Here is a 23,650-nt window from a genome sequence, read left to right as displayed (position 1 = left end):
TCCTGCCCATTTGTGTAGATATTTATATAAGGTAGATATCTAAAAGTAGCATTATATGACCAATTTTCACCTATAAATTTAAGATTTCTATAGACACTACCAATCATTTTCAAAAAAAGACTTGCTAATTTACTGTCCTGCCAATAATGTAGAAGATGTGTATTTGATAAATTTCAATATTGTTGTTCTTTTAATTTTTGGCAGCCTATAGATTTAAAGTGTTATAATGTTTGTTTTGTATCTTAGACATATATTTAATGCACATTTGTATTTATTTTTTCTTTGAAATACCTGCTTTATATTATTTGTTGTTATTCCTTGAGCTTTTCTCTCTGTAAGTTATTTGTGTAAGCTCTTTGCTTATTATGGATAATTATTGTTTGCCTATTAAAACTATTGTTTGCATTTCCTCGAAATTTGTCCTTGAACTTTGAAGTAATCTTAGTAATAGATTAAAATATATATTTTAACATACAGAATTATGAAAACTGCTTTTTTTTTTTCTTTCACAATAACTTGAAGTCTATAAGAACGTATTTTTATTCACTAAAAATTGAAAAAAGTTTGTAACTGAAACCTTGCTTGACCCAGCAACAAGTTCTCTATTTTGCTGACAGGAGGTGGGGCAGGGGGAGAGAAATATCATTTAGTGACTGACTTGAATATAAATATTAGGCAACAGGATAAAGGCGTATAGTGATGTCCTCCCCTCAGGGTTAACTGTGCGCAACACTGCATCCAGGCAGGCAACTGATTTTGTCACAAAATCTTACATGAGTAGGAATTCAATTATAGTTCACAAAGTTTATATGAAAAAAACGTGAATGCAGCTAAATTGTTTTATATCCTCAATTCAGATAAATGTAAATGTAGCAAGGGGCCCAATGACCTTAAAACCAAGAAGTGTGCATTTTGACATTTATTTGTGAATCTCAAAGTCACAGGGCCATGAGGAGGTGGGACCCAATTGCTCTTCAAATTCTGAATTGTTGAGACTTCTGCTTATTCATTTTTAGGCCTCAATTATTAGGTAAGTAGGTCAATACTCCTTCTTGTTTTATTTCTTTTTTGTTCTTTCCCGGTTCTATGGGTGGTCTTTTTTTTTTTTTTTTCTTAACATCTTTATTGGAGTATAATTGCTTTACAATGTTGTGATAGTTTCTGCTGTATAACAAAGTAACTCAGCTATACATATACATGTATCCCCATATACCTTCCCTCTTGTGTCTCCCTCCCACTCTCCATATCCCACACCTCTAGGTGGTCAGAAAGCACATACATGATCTCCCTGTGCTATGCGGCTTATTCCCAATAGCTATCTATTTTACATTTGGTAGTGTATATATGTCAATGTAACTCTCTCACTTCGTCCAATCTTGCACTTACCCCTCTCAGTGTCCTCAAGTCCATTCTCTATGTCTGTGTCTTTATTCCTGTCTTGCCCTATGTTCATCAGAACCATTTCTTTTTTTTTTTAGATTCCATATATATGTGTTAGCATATGATATTTGTTTTTCTTTTTCTAACTTACTTCACTCTGTGTGACAGACTCTAAATCCATCCACCTCACTACAAAAAAACTTAATTTTGTTTCTTTTTATGGCTGAGTAATATTCCGTTGTATATATATGACACATCTTCTTTATCCATTCATCTGTCGAAGCACACTTAGGTTGCTTCCATGTCCTGGCTACTGTAAAGAGTGCTGAAATAAACATTGTAGTACAGTTCTCTTTTTGAGTTATGGTTTTCTCAGGGAATATGCCCAGTAGTGGGATTGCTGGATCATATGGTAGTTATATTTTTAGTTTTATAAGGAACCTCCATACTGTCCTCCATGGTGGCTGTATCAAATTATGTTCCCACCAACAGTGCAAGAGTGTTCCATTTTCTCCACACCCTCTCCAGCACTTATTGTCTGTAGATTTTTGATGATGGCCATTCTGACTGGCGTGAGGTGATACCTCATGGTAGTTTTGATTTGCATTATCTAATGTTTAGTGTTGTTGAGCATTCTTTCATGTGTTTGATGGCAATCTGTATATCTTATGGGAAAAATGTCTTTTTAGGTCTTCTGCCCATTTTTGGATTGGGTTGTTTGTTTTTTGGTTATTGACCTGCATGAGCTGCTTGTATATTTTGGAGATTAATCCTTTGTCAGTTGCTTCGTTTGCAAATATTTTCTCCCATTCTGAGGGGCGTCTTTTTGTCTTGTTTATGGTTTCCTTTGCTGTGCAAAAGCTTTTACGTTTCATTAGGTCCCATTAGTTTATTTTATTTATTTTTTTAATTTAATTAATTTATTTATTTATGGCTGTGTTGGGTCTTCATTTCTCTGCGAGGGATTTCTCTAGTTGTGGCAAGCGGGGGCCCCTTTCATCGCAGTGCATGGGCCTCTCACTATCACAGCCTCTCTTGTTGCGGAGCACAGGCTCCAGATGCGCAGGTTCAGTAATTGTGGTTCATGGGCCAAGCTGCTCCGCGGCATGTGGGATCTTCCCGGACCAGGGCTCGAACCCGTGTCCCCTGCCTTGGCAGACAGATTCTCAACCCCTGCACCACCAGGGAAACCCAGGTCCCATTAGTTTATTTTTGCTTTCATTTCCATTTCTCAAGGAGGTGGGTCGAAAAGGATCTTGCTGTGATTTATGTCATAGAGTGTTCTCCCTATGTTTTCCTCCAAGAATTTTATAGTGTCCGGTCTTATATTTAGGTCGTTAATCCATTTTGAGTTTATTTTTGTGTATGGTGTTAGGAGGTGTTCTAATTTCATTCTTTTACAGGTAGCTGTGCAGTTTTCCCAGCAGCACTTATTGAAGAGGCTGTCTTTTCTCCATTGCATATTCTTGCCTCCTTTAGCAAAGAAAAGGTGACCATATGTGCATGGGTTTATCTCTGGGCTTTCTATCCTGTTCCATTGATCTATATTTCTGTTTTTGTGCCAGTACCATACTGTCTTGATTACTGTAGCTATGCAGTAGAGTCTGAAGTCTGGGAGCCTGATTCCTCCAGCTCCGTTTTTCTTTCTCAAGATTGCTTGGGCTATTCGGGGTCTTTTGTGTTTCCATACAAATTGTGAAATTGTTTGTTCTAATTCTGAGAAAAATGTCCTTGGTAGTTTGATGGGGATTGCATTGAATCTGTAGATTGTTTTGGATAGTATAGTCGTTTTCACAATGTTGATTCTTCCAATCCAATAACATGGTATATCTCTCCAAATGTTTGTATGATCTTTAGTTTCTTTCATCAGTGTCTTATAGTTTTCTGCATAAGGTCTTTTGTCTCCTTAGGTAGGTTTATTCTTAGGTATTTTATTCTTTTTGTTGCAATGGTAATGGGAGGGTTTCCTTAATATCACTTTCAATTTTTCATCATTAGTGTATAGGAATGCAATAGATTTCTGTGCATTAATTTTATATACTGCTACTTTACCAAATTCATTGATTAGATCTAGTAGTTTTCTGGTATCATCTTTAGGATTCTCTATGTATAGTATCATGTCACCTGCAAACCATGACAGTTTTACTTCTTCTTTTCCAATTTGGATTCCTTTTATTTATTTTTCTTCTCTGATGGCTGTGGCTAAAACTTCCAAAACTATGTTGAATTATAGTGGTGAGAGTGGATAACCTTGTCTTGCTTCTGATTGTAAAGGAAACGGTTTCAGTTTTTCCCCATTGAGAATGATGTTTGCTGTTGGTTTGTCATATATTGCCTTTATTATGTTGAGTTAACTTCCCTCTATGCTTAGTTTCTGGAGAGTTTTTATCATAAATGGGTGTTGAATTTTGTCGAAAGATTTTTCTGCATCTATTGACATGATCATATGGTTTTTCGCCTTCAATTTGTTAATATGGTGTATCACATTGATTGATTTGCATATATCAAGAATCCTTGCATTCGTGGGTTAAACCCCACTTGATCATGGTGTATCATCCCTTTAATGTGCTGTTGGATTCTGCTTGCTAGTATTTTGTTGAGGATATTTGCATCTATGTTCCTCAGAGATATTGGCCTGTAGTTTTCTTTTTTTGTGACATCTTTGTCTCGATTTGGTATCAGGGTGATGGTGGACTCATAGAATGAGTTTGGAAATGTTTCTCCCTTTGCTATATTTTGCAAAAGTTTGAGAAGGATAGGTGTTTTCTCTTCTCTAAATGTTTGATAGAATTCGCCTGTGAAGCCATCTGGTCCTGAGGTTTTGTTTATTGGAAGTTTTTTAATCACAGTTTCAATTTCGATGCTTGTGATTCGTCTGTTGATTTTTTCTATTTCTTCCTGGTTCAGTCTCAGAAGGTTGTGCTTTTCTAAGAATTTGTCCATTTCTTCCAGGTTGTCCATGTTATTGGCATATAGTTGCTTGTAGTAATCTCTCCTGATTCTTTGTAATTCTGCAGTGTCAGTAGTTACTTCTTTTTTATTTCTAATCCTGTTGATTTGAGACTTCTCCCTTTCTTTTTGATGAGTCTGGCTAATGGTTTATCAATTTATTTTATCTTCTTAAAGAAACAGTTTTTAATGTTTTTGATCTTTGCTATTGTTTCCTTCATTTCTTTTTCATTTATTTCTGATCTGATTTTTATGATTTCTTTCCTTCCACTAACTTTGGGGTTATTTCGTTCTTCTTTTTCTAATTGCTTTAGGTGTAAGCTTAGCTTGTGTATTTGAGATTTTTTTTGTTCCTTGAGGTGAGATTGAATTGCTATAAACTTCCCTCTTAGAACTGCTTTTGCTGTATCCCGTAGGTATTGAGTCATCGTGTTTTCATTGTCATTTGTTTCTATTTTTTGATTTCCTCTTTGATTTCTTCAGTGATCTCTTGGTTATTTAGTAGCATATAGTTTAGGCTTCATGTGTTTGTATTTTTTACAGTTTTTTTCCTGTAATTGATATCTAGTCTCATAGCATTGTGGTCGGAACAGATACTTGATACGATTTCAATTTTCTTAAGTTTACCAAGGCTTGATTTGTGACCCAACAAATGATTTTTCCTGGAGAATGTTCCATGAGCACTTGAGAAGAAAGTGTATTCTGTTGTTTTTGGATGGAATGTCATATAAATGTCAATTAAGTCCATCATGTTCAATGTGTCATTTAAGGCTTGTTTTACCTTATTTATTTTCATTTTGGATGATCTGTCCATTGGTGAAAGTGGGGTGTTAAGGTCCCCTACTATTACTATGTTACTGTCTATTTCCGTTTTGTGGCTGTTAGCATTTGCCTTATGTATTGAGGTACTCCTATGTTGGGTGCATAAATATTTATAATTGTTGTGTCTTCTTCTTGGATTGATCCCTTGATCAATATGTAGTGTCCTTCTTTGTCTCTTATAATAATCTTTATTTTAAAGTCTATTTTATCTCATATGAGTATTGTTACTCCAGCTTTCTTTTGAGTTCCATTTGCATGGAATATCTTTTTCCATCCCCTCACTTTCAGTCTGTATGTGTCTCTAGGTCTGAAGCAGGTCTCTTGTAGACAGCATATATATGGGTCTTGTTTTTGTATCCATTCAGCTAGTCTATGTCTTTTGCCTGGAGCATTTAATCCATTTACATTTAAGGTAAATATCGATATGTATGTTCCTATTACCATTTTCTTAATTGTTTTGTGTTTGTTTTTGTAGGTCTTTTCCTTCCCTCATGTTTCTTGCCTAGAGAAGTTCCTTTAGTATTTGTTGTAAAGCTGGTTAGGTGGTGCTGATTTCTCTTAGCTTTCACTGGTCTGTAAAATTTTTAATTTCTCTGTCGAATCTGAATGAGATCCTTGCTGAATAGAGTAATCTTCTTTGTAGATTTTTCCCTTTCATCACTTTAAATATGTCTTGCCACTCCCTTCTGGCTTGTATAGTGTCTGCTGAGAGATTGGCTGTTAACTTTATGTGGATTCCCTTGTATATTTTTTGTTGCTTTTCCCTTGCTGCTTTTAATTTTTTTAAATTTAATTTTTGGTATTTTGATATGTGTCTTGGCATGTTTCTCCTTGGATTTATGCTGTATGGGACTCTGCACTTCCTCGACCTTTTTGACTATTTCCTTCCCCATGTTAGGGAAGTTTTCAACTATAGCCTCTTCAAGTATTTTCTCAGTCCCTTTCTTTTTTTCTTCTTCTGGGACCCCTGTAATTCAAATGTTGGTACATTTAATGTTGTCCCAGAATTCTCTGAGACTGTCCTCAGTTCTTTTCATTCTTTTTCCTTTATTCTGCTCTGTGGTAGTTATTTCCACTATTTTATCTTCCATATCAATTATCCATTCTTCTGCTTCTGTTATTCTGCTATTGATTCCTTCTAGAGAATTTTTAATTTCATTTATTGTTTTGTTCATCATTTTTTGTTTGCTCTTCCGTTCTTCTAGGTCCTTGTTAAACTTTTCTTTTATTTTCTCCATTCTGTTTCCAAGATTGGATCATCTTTACTATCATTACTCTGAATTATTTTTCAAGTGGACTGCTTATTTCCTCTTCATTTGTTTGGTCTAGTGGGTTTTTATCTTGGTACTTTATCTGCTCTATATATCTCTGTCTTCTAATTTTGTTTAACTTACTGTGTTTGTGGTCTCCTTTTCACAGCCTACAAGATCGTAGTTCCCATTGTTTTTGGTGTCTCCCCCAGTGGGGACGGTTGGTCCAGGGGCTTGTGTATGTTTCCTGGTAGAGGGTACTGGTGCCTGTGTTCTGGTGTGTTGGGCTATATCTTGTCTTTCTGATGGGCAGGGCTGCATCTCGTGGTGTGTTTTGAGGTGTTTGTGAACTTCGTATGATTTTAGCAGTCTCTCTGCTAATGGGTGGGGTTTTGTCCCTGTCTTGCTAGTTGTTTGGCATGGGGTATCCAGCACTGGAGCTTGCTGGCCGTTTAGTGGAGCTGGGTCTTAGCATTGAGACGGAGATCTCAGGAAGAGCTCTCACCAGTTGACATCATGTGTGGCTGGGAGATCTCTGGTGGTCCAGTGTCCTGAACTTGACTCTCCCATCTCAGAGGCTCAGGCCTGACACCAGGCTGGAGCACCAAGACCCTGTCAGCCACACAGCTCAAAAGAAGAAGGAGCAAAACATAAAGAAATCTAAATGAATCAATAAATAAAAATATAAAATAAAATGAAATAATTAAAACAAAAAAATTATTAAAATAAAAAAAATTTTAAAGGTGTTATAAAAAATAAGAGTGCCACCAAACCAATAAACAAATCCACCAATGATATCAAATGCTAAAACTATACTAATATAAACATAAAAATCAGAAATAAGGCAGTTGCATACAGCAAACCCCAAGTCTACACTTGGTCCCAGAGTCCACTGCCCCAATTTTGGGATGATTTGTTGTCTATTCAGGTATTCCACAGCTGCAGGGTGCATCAAGCTGACTGTGGGGATTTAGTACACTGCTTCTGAGGCTACAAAGAGAATTTTCCCTTTCTCTTCTTTGTGACCCCAGCTCCTGTGGTTCAGCTTTGGTTTTGGCCTTGCCTCTGCATGTAGGTCACCTGAGGGTGTCTATTACCCACCCAGACATGAGGGGGTTAAAGTCGTGGCCTATTAGTGGGCTGGGAGGGAGGGGTATGGAATGCAGGGTGAGCCTGCAGTGGCAGAGTCCAGCATGATGTTGCAACAGCCTGAGGTGTGCCATGTGTTCTCCCTGGGAAGTTGTCCCTGGATCACAGGACCCTGTCAGTGGCGTGCTGCACAGGCTCCCGGTGTGGAAGAGCTGTGGATAGTGACCTGTGCTTGCACACAGGATTCTTGGTGGCTGCAGCAGCAGAGTTAGCATTTCATGCCAGTCTCTGGTGTCTGCACTGATATCTGTGGCTTGTGCCCGTCTCTGAAGCTCGTTTAGGCCGTGCTCTGAATCCTCTCTCCTCACGCACCCTGAAACAATGGTCTCTTGCCTCTTAGGCAGGTCCAGACATTTTCCCAGACTCTCTCCTGGCTAGCTGTGGTGCGCTAACCCCCTTCAGGCTGTGTTCACACAGCCAACCCCAGTCCTCTTTCTGGGATCTGACCTCTGAAGTCTGAGCCTCAGCTCCCAGCCCTCACCTGTCCCGGTGTGTGAGCAGACAAGCTTCTCAGACTGGTGAGTGCTGTTCAGCACTGATCCTCTGTGCAGGAATCTCTCTGCTTTGCCCTCTGCACCCCTGTTTCTGAGCTCTCCTCCATGGCTCCAAGGTTTCCCCCCACCCATACCCCGTATCCACCAGTTAAGAGGTTTCCTAGTATGTGGAAAGTTTTCCTCCTTCACAGCTCTCTCCCAAAGGTGCAGGTCCCATCCCTATTCTTTTGTCTCTGTTTTTCCTTTTTTCTTTTCTCTCCCAGGTATTTGGGGAGTTTCTTGCCTTTTGGGAAGTCTGCGGTCTTCGGCCTGTGTTCAGTAGGTGTTCTGTAGGAGTTGTTCCACATGTAGATGTATTTTTTATGTACTTGTGGGGAGGAAGGTGATCTCCATGTCTTACTCCTCCACTATCTTGAAGTACCTTCCCTCCAACTTGTTTTTAATCTCTCTTGGAATAAGCTGTTTTCCTTGCCAGAGCCTTTCCAATTCCAAGTCCTTAAAGCTTAGTTAGAAGGAGAAGAGTATATCAAAAGTCAAGAACAGGAAGCTCACTAGCAAGGAAAGTACTGAAACGCTTGTTCTCATTTTTGTACAAAAAAAAGAAAAAAATTATAGTTCTCCCTGAAGGCCAAAATATACCTGATTTTGTGTTAAAGAATTGTATGCGACTAAAATACTCTCAGCAAGCCTTTTTGGGCAACTACTATTTTTGTTGTGCTATATCTATGGAATTTAAATAATTATAATGAATTGATCTCCAAGATAGTTACACTTATAATCCAATTTTCAGAAGGTAAAACTAGGTAGTAAATTTGTAATATTTTATGCATTACAAAATTTTAGGAAATGAAAAGCAAAACAAAAAATACAAGAAATCAAAAAATATCTTATTTATTGAATTACTAGTGTACTTATTTATTGGTGTTTTGGAGTTCTCTGGCTGGAATTGGGGTATCATGTCCTTAGAAACAATTCTTTTTTTAAGTACATAGATTTTTTTCCCTCAATACAAACATTTCTAGGATAAACTCACAAAATGTTTGCTAACTAAATATTGTGCATTGTGCTTCTGTTTTAACTCCCATATTGTACCAATTTTGCTGTACATTGATTTCTTTATAGGCATGGCCTCAATTCTTCTTTGAATAAAATGTGAAAACCAAGAAAGGACACCCACAAGCTCTTTTTTTTAACTTTTCAGGTGTTGGAAGCAGGTGAACTGCAGGCTTATATATATTAGTTGGAACTCAGGTCAGCGGCCTTTATTCTAGGGTAAAAGAAATCAACTTAGAACATTCTAGATGGAAACTTTGCCCCTTCACTGCTGCCTTTCCTCTTAGAAAACAAGTTAAAAGCTACCAATGGCCAGGTTAATTGACTTACAAGTGTGTCTTTTTAATAAGTGTCATAAAGTGTGTCAGGCTGCTGAAACTTGCTTTCAGTGCATTTTAAAAAAAAACTGTTGTCAACCAGATTAAAGTTTATTGTTCACACGTGCATTCGGTTTTCAGGTGGTAATGAAAGACACTGAATTGATTTGCCATGCGTAAAGAGGAAGGCATTGTGTCCTTGCCTTTTCTCAATGTGCTTTTTCTTACGGTGTCTCCTCTGAACTGTGTTACCAACAGACCTTGTCTGTCTCTGGACTCTTCCTTCACAGACTAGCTCTCATGGGCTTTTTTGTGTTTATAGGGAGACTTTCTGGAGGACAGAGAGAGTAACTATCTGAGGAGTCTTATCTTATAGTGTCTATTAATTTTAAAATTGAGTTTTTGAATGAAATGACTCCTAAATGAATCCCATTTTCCCCAAGGACTAAAATCATTTTAGAAAGAATTTTTTTTTCTTTCAGTTAGTAGCTGTTTGGTGTTCATGTAAAGCCAGTCCAGACCCCTTGTCCCTCAGGTCCTAACCTGACCTTTATAGCTACACGTTTCCCTGCATGACTGCTTCACAAAAGGACCTAGAACAAGATTTTGGTAAACAGACTCAAAATGTTTGATATGCCAAGCATCCTGTTATCCTCCAAATTTCAGAAACATGAGAAGGACATAAAGAGAAATCTCTAAGTGGTCATGGATAGATCAGCTTTACCATTTACCTGTTCTACATACAGTCATTCTGGAATTCACTATCTTCAAACATTATTACTGTGTTCTACATATACATTTTAAGCTGAAGCTTTTGCCTTCTCCTCAGGGCTCAATTTGACATAAAATACATCTATGAACGAGGAACCAGCAGAACTGTCTGATGAACAGGAAGATGATGGGGTAGCTTAAGTTCTCGATCTTAGAAAAATTTCTGGCCCAATAATCAATAATCCTTTCACTTCCTCACTCAACTTTGACAATATGAAGAATGCCACCACCAAAAAAAAAAAAAAAAAAAAAAAAAAAAAACTTCTATCCAAGCTAAAAATGCTTGATTTCCACCCTGACATCAGAAATACCATCACTTAAGATTTGATGGATGTGTCATTTTAGTGTCTGTCTTCCCTCACTAGAATCTAAACACCATGACAATGTGAGCTTGGTGCCATTTCTGTGTCTCTGGTGCCTGTCATAATTTAGGCTTCAATAAATATTGGCGGGAAAAATTAAGTTTTGTAATATGATAATTATCCCTGAATAACACTTCTTTGTATCAAATACTTTAATGTGAAGAGGTTGGTTCCATTCCTTTCATGTCTGCAGGTGAGACCTGGGCTGCTGCCACAGGATGTAGTGGGACATTGGGAAAGTATTATAGGTCACACACAAGTGGCAGAGTGCAGTAGTCAAGTCACTGAAAGGGTAGGGGTTAAAAAGCTGGTTGCCAAATTGAAATGCTATACAGGGGAAATAACAGAGAAAGTATAACCATGAACTAAGGTGGGGAAGAAAGAGAGGAATCAAATGGAAACAAAAGGAGAAAATACAGGACTTGGCAGTGTTGGTAGAAACTAGTCCCTCTGAGTGGTTGCTCTATAGAAGAGCCAGATGACAACATGTGCAGTTTCAAGGGAATTTAAGAAGGTTGAAAATGTCTAAAATTATCACTTTAGTGAGCATTGAAAATATCTTGTATTTTTAAACTGACTCCGTTCTCCAAAGCCCTCATATCTCCAAGTTTTCTTTGACTCTGTGGAGCTGACCCTGATGAGTGTGTGTGTGTGTGTGTGTGTGTGTGTGTGTGTCTCAGGAAGGTTAGGGAGAACACACTCAAGTAAAGTGTCTCTCTTGTGCCTGATCATTATAGAACGGCAGTGATGGAGGGCTTGGTTCTGCCCCTATGGTCATTCTTCAGCTCTTCAGCCCATGCACTATAAATTTGCCCCATCTCTACAGGTTTGCTCCCATCTATAACCAAGCCACCTCCTGGGTTGGCACAATATTCAGGGAGCCCTAAAAATTCTAATATAAAGCATCTAAATATTCAGCATAAAGTCAGCCTTGCCTTCTTTATGCTGACAATCTTAGTAATGAGATCTCTCCTAGTCCCCAGTCTAAGAGCTCTCTGGGTTTATCCTACCTAGTCCTAGTCCCCTGTTTCATAGTTTATCACTCAAATCTTGCCCTCAGAAGTTTCTCCTAAGTGTCAGCTGCAGCTTCCCAACATCCTTGACTCTCATCAGCTGCCTCCTGTTACAGCCAGTCTTTAGATAAAAAGCCATGCTCCCTTCTGCCTCTGGTCCCTCACTCATGGCCTCCTCCCTCCTGGAATCCCTCCCACAGCCCTTCACCAGTCCAAAGCCAACAGGAGTATTAGAGCCTTCTCTGACAAAATCAACTGTACTTGATCTCTCTGTTATTTACTTTCTATTTCTCACAGCAAGGGTCACAATTGTATAAAATGTACATAACGGTGTGCTGGTCGTATAGTCTTTTCTTGATGTATGGTCTCATTTGTCGCTAATAACAGCCTTGTGAAACTGGCTGGGCAGGGCTGGTGTTCCCATTCATAGATTAGAGCTTCCTGGGGGGGAAGTGATTTGATCAGCTTTAGCAGGTGGGTTTTCTGACCCTAGGTGCCACCCACATTCTCCTCTACTCTAGCCCTTCTGATTCAGGAAGGGTTGCAGCATGAGATGGGGTTGTCTAGGGAAGGAGTCTGGAAGAGGTGACTTTCCATCCAGGCCTTGAAGGAATCAGTAGATCAGCCTGGGTGAAGGACTGCATAGACTAAGGAAAGGGAATTACCAGCAGGCTGCCTGGTCTGAGAACAACAGGTGTGGGGAAGGGACAGCGTTTGGGAATTTGGGATTCTTGGGTAAGTGGTAAGAGAGGAGCGTGGATAAATTTAACTTATAAGTTTTTGTGTGCCTGAGTGTGTGTGTGTGCTCATGTGTGCAAGATGGGGGAGAATTTGGTGAGTGATGGCAGTGGGAAGGGTCTCAGAACAGCATTCCTTCCACAAACTCTTCATATGGCAACAAATAGGAGAGCAGACCTATCACGGGAACAGTGACAGCCTTGGGACCAAATGATCCAGTTGCTTTTCAGAGAGGCCATGTGGGAGAGGCACAGTACTTGGTAACACTGCCTTCCAGACACACAACCTCACGACCATGAAATGAACGTGTTAAAATAGCTGTTTCAGCAGCCGGTACAATTATAGGGGGTTCAAAGTAAAAATGAGATAGTACGTTTGAAAGAACACCATAAGCTAGAAAGAGTTCTATAAAAGCAATATTTTATTCTTATATTCAGAATCATTAGCAGAAAACCACAGTGGAAGAACTAAGACACACACGTGTTCATGAACACACACGTGTTCATGAACACACACGTGGACACGTCTCCAGAGGACACTGTTAAAGTCCATTGTGCCTTTCCCTTGAGCTACGTTGTTCCAACAATTCCACTGACCACTGTGAGGTCTCCTCCCTTGTCTACCTATGAGGCCCTCAGGGTGATGCCCTTCAGGATACCCATACCCTTCTTGCCTCCCCCTACAAACTCACCTGACAGACTGCTTGGAAAACAAAGAGTCCTCTTGTTGTTCTTTTCAGAACACAATCAACATAGTCAATTGGAAGTTGTATGAATAATTTAACCTCCCAGCAGAGACTGGACAGAATCAGAAGTTGCAGCAGCTTCCCAAAATTAATAAAGGCTTTTATAGAGCCATAAAAAGCCATAATTCAATCATTTTAAAAAGGGCAATGCACACAATGCTTATTAAAGGCTGGGTGCTGCTGAGGTGTGTGCAGGGAGGCCAAGAACACTCGCTCAGCAGCCGTGGCCCCAGTGCACACCCACTCCCTCTGCTTGACAGGCAGATAACCTGACCCAAGCATTTAATAAGCAATATTTACTGATGATTCTTCCCTGACTGGCTCAGTCAAGAGAGAGGACTAATAAAGAGGATGACTGAAACGGGGGGGAATGTTTTTTGCTACTACCAGTTAGTGATCGTGCTTGAAGTGGGAGAGCCACCAGTTTCTAGACACAAATTATGTTTTTTCTTTTGTCTAGCCAAACATTTTGGGAGTGAATTTGTTCAGGTCACCCTACTCCTCTTTCAGTAACTTAAATGGGGTGATTATAGCACTTGCTTTCTCGAAGACTCTGTCCCTCACTCTGCAGGCATGGCACCAAGTGTTTGCTTCCAGATGAAATGCCTCACAGTTTCAAGATACTGTGCTTCCATAGTCACGGTCCCCGGTGGTTCAGGAAGCCAGCCTGTTCATTTGGATGGCCTGTCCATGACTCAAGTTCCCCAGGATAAGACTGGGTCAGTCACACTGTGCTCAGAACTCAGGAACAAGTTTGCACAGTTTGTGCAATGCACAAAAGTGGTAACTTTTGACAGATCCTCCACATGCAGGAAGAGGGTTTTCTTTTTGTAATTCACACAATGGTGCCATTGGTGCTGGCAGTGGCCCTGATCTGGTCAGTCACAGAGCTCTATTCTGCTCCTGTTCCTTCGGACTTAGCATTCTCCTGTGTGAAGTGTTTTATCTCTCCAGCCCTTTGTGGCAAGCCTGACTTTCTTAGGGGCAGAGAGCAGGGGTGGGTGAAGGGCATGTTTGATCATGTTCCTTCTACCAAAGGGAATAAAAGTCTCATACCTCAAGGATCTCAGCAGCTTTGGTCCAATCATGCTTCTCTCTACCCCATTTCTGATTTAGCTATTTACTGGGACAAGTGTCCCAGGGTTGCCAGAGCAGATGCATTTTTAGCAAACAAAGCATAAATAAATAACTAGCTTCGCAGCCAGGTTGCGCTCTCAGTGACTTGTCTGACCCACATAGCTTCTGTGTGCTTTGCACTTCTAGCCGCCTTCCCATAGCACGAGGGGTTGTGTGGTTTGGACACCACAAGTACTAAGCGATCTTCCCATTTGCCTAAACTCAAGTGACAAAGTGCTGGTCCTCATATATCACAGTCTTTCCCAGCAAGGATTAGGTCACACTGGGCCGAGGTTTTACTAATGAGATCATGCATAATCAATAAGGGTCGGTTGACATCTTGTCAACTCCTTCACTGTCACCGGGGGGCTGAGGTAAAGCAACAAGGAGAGAAGACCCATCGGCTACCCAGAATCCGAACAAATGGGCAACATTAGATGGAGCTGCTGCCCCTCAAAACAGACCCAAGTCTTGTTAGCAGGGGATATAGGTCATTCACTCATTTGTTTATTCATCCCTTCCTTTGTCCATTCCACAGATAGTAATTTGTCAGGTCCTGTCAGTACTTTTCTTTCCATAGAGGATGACACAGAAAAGGGCCCCACGTTTTGAAGCTTCCCCTGAAGCACCCCCATTCTACTAGGGATGACAAGAAAGAGAAAAAGAGAGCAGGAACGAGCAAGGGAGAGAAAAAGAAACAAAGAAAAAGACAGGGAAGAGAAGGGAAGATGCATAGATAATCTTCTGGCAAAGTTAATTTATAGGCGGAGAATTAATATAGGGCAACAGGCAATAGAAAGACCCAAAACTAAAGCTTGAGAGGTGAGAAATGTACAGGATCATCTCTCTCTTTAACCAGGCACATGCTCTGTTCAGGGCTCTTATCAGGTCTAGTCCAAGTTTTTGTGATTCTGAACAAAGGGATAAAGTCCAGCTTGCTCACATTAATGGTCTAGTTTATTTTTCACTAGGTTCATAAAGTTTGTAATGGACAACAACATCTGTCTTAATACAAAATTTAATTCTGACTCTCATTAACTACATAGAATTCCCAAAGTATTTTATTGAGTCATGGAGGTATTATATTCATGAAAAAAAATATATATATATATACACACACACATATATATGTATATATACACACATATATATAACTACTGTCTTAACATTCAGTAATTTGGAGTACAAAAGAAAGTCACATTTTTAGTAAGTCTTAAATTATAAAATCAAATACTAATTTTGCTTATTAAAAAAATACCTATCTTTTTCTCCCCCAAGCCAGCTTCATTTGTCTTCTTATATTCAAGTGACTCATTCTATCCAAATTGCAAGTATCTTATGCAAATAATTCCAATACAGGAGAGACAAGACCAGTGATGTTTCTTTCCCAGTGTTACCTGATGTTTGTAGGCTTGAGCTCCTAGTATTTTCACTCATTCAGGTAGTCGCAGGATTAAATTTCTAATAGCTGTAGGACTGAGGTCTCTGTTTTCACACTGGCTCTTGGCTAAGGCTCACTCTCAGCTCCTAGAAACCATCCTCAGAACTAGGCATACGGCTCTCTCACAGGATGACAGCTACTTCTTCAAAGTCAGCAGGAGAATCTCTCTCAAATCTGCTATAACACAGTCTTATATAAAGAAACATAATCTTAGGCGTAACTGCCCTATCACCTTTGTCAGGTAACTGAACCCAATCGAATAATTGGGAGGGCTGACAAGAGTGTCATCTTATTCACAGGTCCCACCTGCATTTATAGGGAAAGAATTATACACAGCACGTGTAACGGGAGCCTGGAATCTTGGGGAACATCTTAGAATTATTTTTGTCACAAACACACACATGGTATTTTGTATATATCATAAGGGCACAAATTAATAAATGTTTACAGACTAAGCATATATATGTACTTCTACCCAGATCTAAAAAGAGAATATTAACAGCGCCCCAGAAACTCATCTCTGTTCCTTTTTCTCTCTATCATTACCACCATCCCCAGGGAAAGTAAGTGCCATTCTGTCCCTAACAAAATGAATCAGCTTTACCTTTGTCTTTGTTTGTTAGTTTACACATGTACATATATGATAAATTGAATTACATAATACGAACTTTTGGTTTCGGGCTTCTTTGCCTCAAAATAAGCTCATTACTGTAGAGTATTCCATTGTGTGAATATTTCCACTCTACTGTTGATAGATATTTGAGTCACCAGCTTAGTGTTCTTACAAATACTGTCACTATGAACATTCTAGAACATGTATGCTGGCAAACCTATAAGTACAAGTTCTAAGTTGTACTTCCCTGGATTCAATCTCAATTTTCCTTTTGTGAGCTGAGGCCAGTTACTTATCTTCTAGGCCATCTTTCCTAATCCGTAGAAAACAGGCTATACCACCTTCTCATAATGTTGAGTGTCTGTGTTTGTGTATGTGTATGTGTGTGAGTGGGGCTAGGCTTAACCAACTCAATAAATATGCATTGATCTAGGCATTCGGGATATAGCAGTCAACATAGTAGATAAGTGTCTGTCAATATGAAGCTGAATTCTAGTAGCACAAAGGAGAGGGAACAGGTAGGAAAATATAAGAAAAGAGAATAAACAGAAAATAAAATATGATTATATATAAATAAAGCATATGGAATGTTAGGTAAGTGCTGCAGAGAGAGATGAAGCAAGAAAGAAGGGTCTGGAGTGTTGGGAGTAAGATTATGTTAAATTAGTTTGTCAGGGATACTTTCACCAAGAGGGTGACATTTCAGCAAATACCTAAAGAAGAGAAGAACACTTGTAAATATCTGGGAGAGGAGTGTTCCAGGCAGAGGCCCTGAGACAAGACATGTATGGGGTGTTTGAGAATAAAAATAAGGACAGAGTAGAAGACAGGAAGAGATCAGGAAGATAAGGGGGGTGCAGAGTGGTAAATGCAGAGATTGAATTGAGTCTTATGAGTTACTGGAAGAGCCTTCCTCTGAGTGAAATGAGAAACCACTGGAGGGTTTTTGCAGAAAGAATTATGTTTTAATAGTGTCAACAGAAACTCTCATAAAAATACACAACATGGGGCATGAAAAATGAATGGAAATAGAATGATGTGGATGAAAAGATATAAGGAGTAGGCATATGCATGCTCATTAATATGTGTGCATGTGTTGTGTGTGTGCATGTGTGTAAGTGAGCTTATCTTATGAACATGCACCATAATAGTTAATATTGAAAAGGCTTTTCAGAAGAGGTAGGGCTTTGAGTGTGTATCTTGAATTATAATTTGGATAAAGAGATACATAGAGCAAGATAATGGATTCCCAGTTAAACATGAGCTTTAACGTCCTTTTCTTTCTTTTCCACAGAGATTTAGTCATTCCATGCTTTCATGCTGTGATTCCTCCAGAAGTGACCAAATTTCTATCAAAGGGAAACATATTTAGTTAATAACCATAATCTCCCTGTGTTACCATTGAAACCATCCTCTTCATTGTCAACTTCTTCATCATCACATGATTTTCAATTGTGTTAAGACATCAAGAAGCGTGATGGATGGAAGAATTTTTTGATGGAATTTCCTTCAGTTTATTTCTGCAAGTGTTAGTTCTCCTTCTTCTATTGCTAGTTACCCAGTTAACATGTCTTTTGAACTTTTCAAATACTTGAGAGTGCACCTTAGTATTTGCGGTCCATCACCTCCAGTCTTTGTCTGGTTTTGAATCACGGGATTCTATTAGGATGACTATAGTTAGCAATCATTCCTTACAACTTCAAATTAAATACAATAGTTTCTGGTTTTTCATAGTAGTAGGTTTTTATGACTATTGCTGAAAACATTTTACGAGCCTCATTTTATTGCACAGATTTTTAAGAAGCATGTTAGCTTCTTGAGATGCTATTTCCCCACATATACCCTGAGGGACATTTCTTATCTGAATACATTATGATCAATCAACTCTGGATGTTTGTTGGTTTCTTTCTTATAGGTAAGATTTACCTCCATCCTCAACAGGTCTGGAATAACTTATGTCTTCCTTGCTTACTAAGAGCAAGATGTAAAGGAAACTGTTCTCTCACAACACATGTGTACTGTGATTCAGTGACTCCAGATTTGGTTCCCTGTCCTTATAAAGACAATTTACATTTCTTTTTTAATTAATTGTCTCTCCTTTGATTAGTTCATCATAGCTGGGGAAAAAATTAAAAACCTTTTCATCTCATCTACATCTCGGACACATAGCCTCATGCCAGTAATGTGAGATCACTTATCATTTCCACATCTATCATTTATTTTAATCTAGGCCATCTTTGTGGAGGGGGTAGAACTGCATACCCTTGCTTTTTCAGACATCATGCCCTTTCTCATCCATTTGATTTAATCAATCAGTGTCCATGTGTCCTGTATATATCTTCCCTGTAGTTTCACAGACTGTCAGTCACTTGTCATAAGCAAACTGGTCATCAACCTCCAAAGGTCTGGATGATGAGAGGCTCCTTTGACAGTATCTGGATTTCCCTGAGGGCCTTCACTCCTCATAAGTCTTAAAATATCTACACTGACCCCACCAGGCTGTCCTGTAACCTCAGATAGATACTGCTTTGTTGAAGCATGCTAGACATGAGCATAGCACATTACAATGAGGAGCAGAGAGAACTGGTATCCATACATGAATTGGTATTTATATAGCAAGGTCTTCCTCCCCATAAAGTCGGAGGTAAAATATTTATAGCAAATAGGCTCCAGTCAGCATCTGAATGGCAATTAAACTACTTCTGAAAATAATAGTAGTAATTTTGTGGAATTAATACACAGTAGATTCAAAAATGTATTAACAATTTCAATTTCTAATCTTAGTGTTCTTAGTGTAGCCTGTGATTGATTTAAGGCAGTCAGCCAAGATCTGATGAGTTCTGGAATGGTTATGTTACACATGGAGTATTCAGGGTGAAGAAACACATTCTGAGAAGGTTATGGAAATCTAGAGTGACTCTTCAGATAAGAGGCCCTGAAAACCACATCATATGAAGAATGGTTATGATGGAGGATTTAGGTAGAGAATGAGGAGTCTATGAAGTCTTCTTCAGAATCTACAAGGCTGTAGATTTATTTCAGAGAAAGAACCCAATAGCTTATTCATTCATTCATCTGAAATTTATGATTACCTAATATGCAGCAAGAAATGATCTAAGCACTTGGATTGTATCAGGAAAAAAAAAAGAAGAAAGAAGAAAGAAAATCCCTGCCTAGGTGGCACTCACCTTTTAGCATAAGGGAAATATCTAATGACAATAAACATGTTGAATAAGTAAATTATGTAGTATTTGAGAAAGTGGCAAATGCAAAAAAAAAAAAAAAAAAAGAAGATTCAAAGCCAGGGAAAGAGGATACAGGATTCTTGGAGGGCTAGGACATGTGATACAATTTTAAATAGAGTCTTCAGGATAGGCTTCATTGAGAAGGTGAGGTGTGAACAAAGTCCAAAGGAAGTAAGGAGTTAGATACCTGGATACCTGGGGATGAGAAGTCCAGGCAGAGGAAAGAAGCAGTTCAATGCCATGAAGCAGGGCTGTGCCTAGCGTGTTTAGGAACAGCTGGTGTGCCTGGAGTGGACTAAGTGAGAAGATGAGTAGAAAGAGAGGCTGGGAAGGGGGCAAATGGTGTCAGGCCTTCTAAGCCATTGTACAGACTTTCACCTTGAGTGCCTTGAGGAGCCACTGAAGGGTTTTGAGCAGAGGGGTGCCATGATCTGCTATATTTCATTTGGATAATTCTTGGTATTGACTTGAGACTTGACTCAGAGAAAAAGGGAGAACAGTTTGGAAGCTTTGGCCAGTAATCAGAAGAAGGATGGTGGTAACTTGCACTGGAAGGTCCCAGTGGCCATAATGGATTGGTTGTGGTGTGTAAGACTGAGGAGAGTAAGGACAACTATAAATGGTTAAACAGACATTGCAGGGCAGAAGTTTTACAATAAGGACAAGTTTGGAAGGAAACTCAGAGGTCTCCTAGAGCACTACTAAAACAAGTTTTTTGGAAAAAACAAAATGTTATACTATATTCTAAATAAATGAATAACAGTAAAACATAAACAGTTTCCTCCAGGAGATCACATGTATTAGGAGAGAAAAATGAATCAATAACTTTAATGCAATGTGATAGTGGAATGAAAAAGGATGCCAGGTAGCCCCAAATGAGGAAGTACTACTATTTATTCAGTCTGAGTGCTTGGACTTATTAATAAACATATGAGTCTCAGTTTTCTCATTTGTAAAATGTAAAAATAACATGTTTTACCTTATATGCTTGTTGTGAGAACTAAATGATACAATGGATGTACAGTATCTAGCACTCACCCTCTCCCAGCTGCCTCTTCTCAGGTGCACTGTTTTCTCTACCTCTCCCCACCTCTTCTATCTCCCACACCTATGCCTTACCCACTCGTTTACAATTTCTTCATGCAGATTCTCTTTCTACCTCCTTGCTACATGTGAAACCTGGCTGACTACTGATAATGCCACTTCTCTGAACCATTATATAATTGACACTGCTCTTTGCCTCATTTCCTCAAACAGAGATGGTTCAATCAGCTTATCATGTACTCTGAAGTGAGACTGAAAAAAAATTCAAAACTCAAGAACTTACTTTAGGTTTTCTCCCATTCCTAGTGGTCTGTGTTGATGGCCAGTAACCTTCAGAAGACACTACTACTTTCATTAATACCTTTAGCACATGATTCATTACCCATAGGTTGAGAGGCCCTAGATGGTATCAATGGTACCTCTCTTCATTTTTCTCCCATGGGGCTTTGCACTTAGCAGGTTGTCTCCACACATTTGTTAAGTAAATGGGTCTTCACATTCAGAAACTTTGGATTTATCTTGGATGGTATCAGAAATTTTTTTAGGGACTCTTCTTGACTCCTTAGCTGCATTATTTGACTTCACTGGCTTTAAAGGGCATAATTTCCAGTCTAGTTCTACTTCACATGTCAAATTTTATTGGTACAACATGAACATTCTGAATTTTAAAATTCTCTGAAAGTATGTAACATTCAACCTAAAGTTTAGGGAAAAATAAAGCAAAATTAAACTGAAATGAATGTTCCTCATCATCCCATGTGCCTCTGTTCTAAGACCACCTGGTTGCATGTTAGACTCTACCAAAGGGAATGAGTAAGGGGAGAACTGTCTAGGACATGGTCCTGTTTTACATCTGACTGGTTAGGAATGAGTTGCTCCTGACTGTGAGTAAAATGATATTCACAGATTGTCACAACACAAAACCAGCAAAATGAGAACAATAAACAAGGATGATTTTCAATGCCGAGACTAAATTTTTCTGATGTTAACTATCACCCTTCACAGTAAAGCTTTCCTTAATTGCTCTTCTCTCTGAACTCTGGCATTCCATTCTCTCTCTAAATTTTAAGTTTCTGGTACTGCTTTGCTCATGCCTATCCCTGCTTGTGTGGTGAGACTCGTCTGTTTGAGTTAGGCACAGGAACTGTGAAAGTGAGCAGTGCATTCACTGCTTGGACACCTCCCTGGTCCTGACAGCACATTCATCTCCTTAGGAATTACCCTCCTGCTTTTGCATGAGGGCTCAGCACATCTGTTCATCCAATAGCTGATTTTCTGCTGTAAAGTCTGGATTCTTACTGACCCCTTCCACCAGACTCCTCTGCTCACTGCCCAAGTTCAGATAAGGGGTGAAGACATTGAAGTTTTCAGTCAGTCTCTCTTTCTCATTATCTTACCTTTTAAATATCATGTCACAAAAATGGAGGCCATGGTTGTGATGTGTTCAATCCAACAGTTGGATCTGGGTGCAAATGGAGAGAATTTCTAATGCCAGGCTTCCAGAATCCCATGTGTTCTGAGTACATGCTGTATCTTCTCTAAAGTCTTGAGCTTCCTTATAGCCTTTTAGAAAATTCCAGAGCTTTCCTATAGCCTAACAGCAAGTTCTCTTTCTGTGTAAGTTAGCTAAATGGCTTTCTTTCTTATTCTCTCTGTTTGCTTGTGACCAAAGAACTCTAACTGATACAGAGCAATAAGTCTGCCTTTTTAATTATGACTTTCACAGGCCTTGGACCTATGGGGCATTGTGTAAATGTTTATTTAATAAGTGAGTAAATAAAAGTTATTTTAGTATAAGAGGAAAGATGAGAAAACATAAATGAGCATTCAGATTGAGCTGAAAATGGACACTGCCTTGTACTTGTTTCCTGTGAAAACACTTTCCTCCCTGTCAGTTTTTTCCTGCCCTGGTTTCTGGTTTTCAGCTGTAATTTGCTTTAAAGATAATACTGCTATGTTTCTTTGAACTGAAACTATCTGGCAATTTATGGCCAGATTTAAGCTTGGCATAACAGGCTTAATGTTCAGCTTTCCATCTGTAGTCTGTACTTGGCAAAAACCCAGGGAAACTTGGGATTCTATGCTCCTGAGTTTTATAAACCAGTAAACACAAAGGTATTGGAATTGTATATCTTAGCATGAAACATTTTATCTTTTGCATAAGAAATATCAAATTGGACTGTGGTGTAGGCAGCTAAGGGGTTTGTGCTGCTTTCTCCCATTAGAAATGTTCTTATTTAAGAACAAATGTCTGTGGAAAGTGATTATAAAACAAAAACAGCGATTTACTTTGTTCAGTGTTCCCAGATTGTCAAGCTATTTTCACATGGATTCTTGTGAAGTTATCTTCCCAGTGGCCCAAGGTGGTCAATGTTTGTGTTATAATGCCATTTTATAGAGAGGTACAAGAGAGCCTCACAGAAATGAAGTGATGCTGAAGGTCATACAGCTTGTTAATGTAAAACCACAATGACCAAAATTTAGGTTTCCTTTGGGTGATCATCAGATATAAAGTTGATTCATTCTTTGATTCTATCATACATTATCCAACAGTGTTTTGTTTTGTTTTATACTTTTTTACTTACCATGTGTCAGATATGTTATAGGCTCTGGGAATGTGCTATGAACAAAATACATGGAGTCCCTGCCCTTAGTCTCAATGTGGAGACATCTAAGCATGGGACCGAGTAATTCCGAATACCTGAGAATTTGTTCAGTATTTTGGAGTCCTTGGCCAGACCTATCCTGAATATGGATGGCATTGGTCTTGATTGTGATGTCAATGTTGATACTGATAATGAAAGTCATGATAGAGGCCAATCTCTCATTTAGTGCATTTCTTTATTGAACATTATCTTTATCCTCTGAAATAATCCTCTCTAATCTCCAGGACTTTAAATACATGTTGACTCCCTGAAGCATTGTTTCAGTGATAGTGTCAGTAATATCACTCCTCTCCATCAACTCTCCTACCAAGTCAAGCTCATACCATGGCATACCCTCCTTCTATGATCTGAGAGAGAGCCTTACATTTGCTTCACCTCTGATACCTGTTATCACAGCCCAATGTGGGGTTAAGAGACAACCTCAAGTAGAGAAATATTGAATCAGTAGCAAGTTGTAATAAATATACAAATCTCTCTTTTCA

The sequence above is a fragment of the Eschrichtius robustus genome, chromosome 14 (assembly GCF_028021215.1).
Source record: "Eschrichtius robustus isolate mEscRob2 chromosome 14, mEscRob2.pri, whole genome shotgun sequence".
Classification (NCBI taxonomy): Eukaryota; Metazoa; Chordata; class Mammalia; order Artiodactyla; family Eschrichtiidae; genus Eschrichtius; species Eschrichtius robustus.
The sequence above is the reverse complement of the archived record's forward strand: the minus strand, read 5'-3'. Positions refer to the sequence as shown.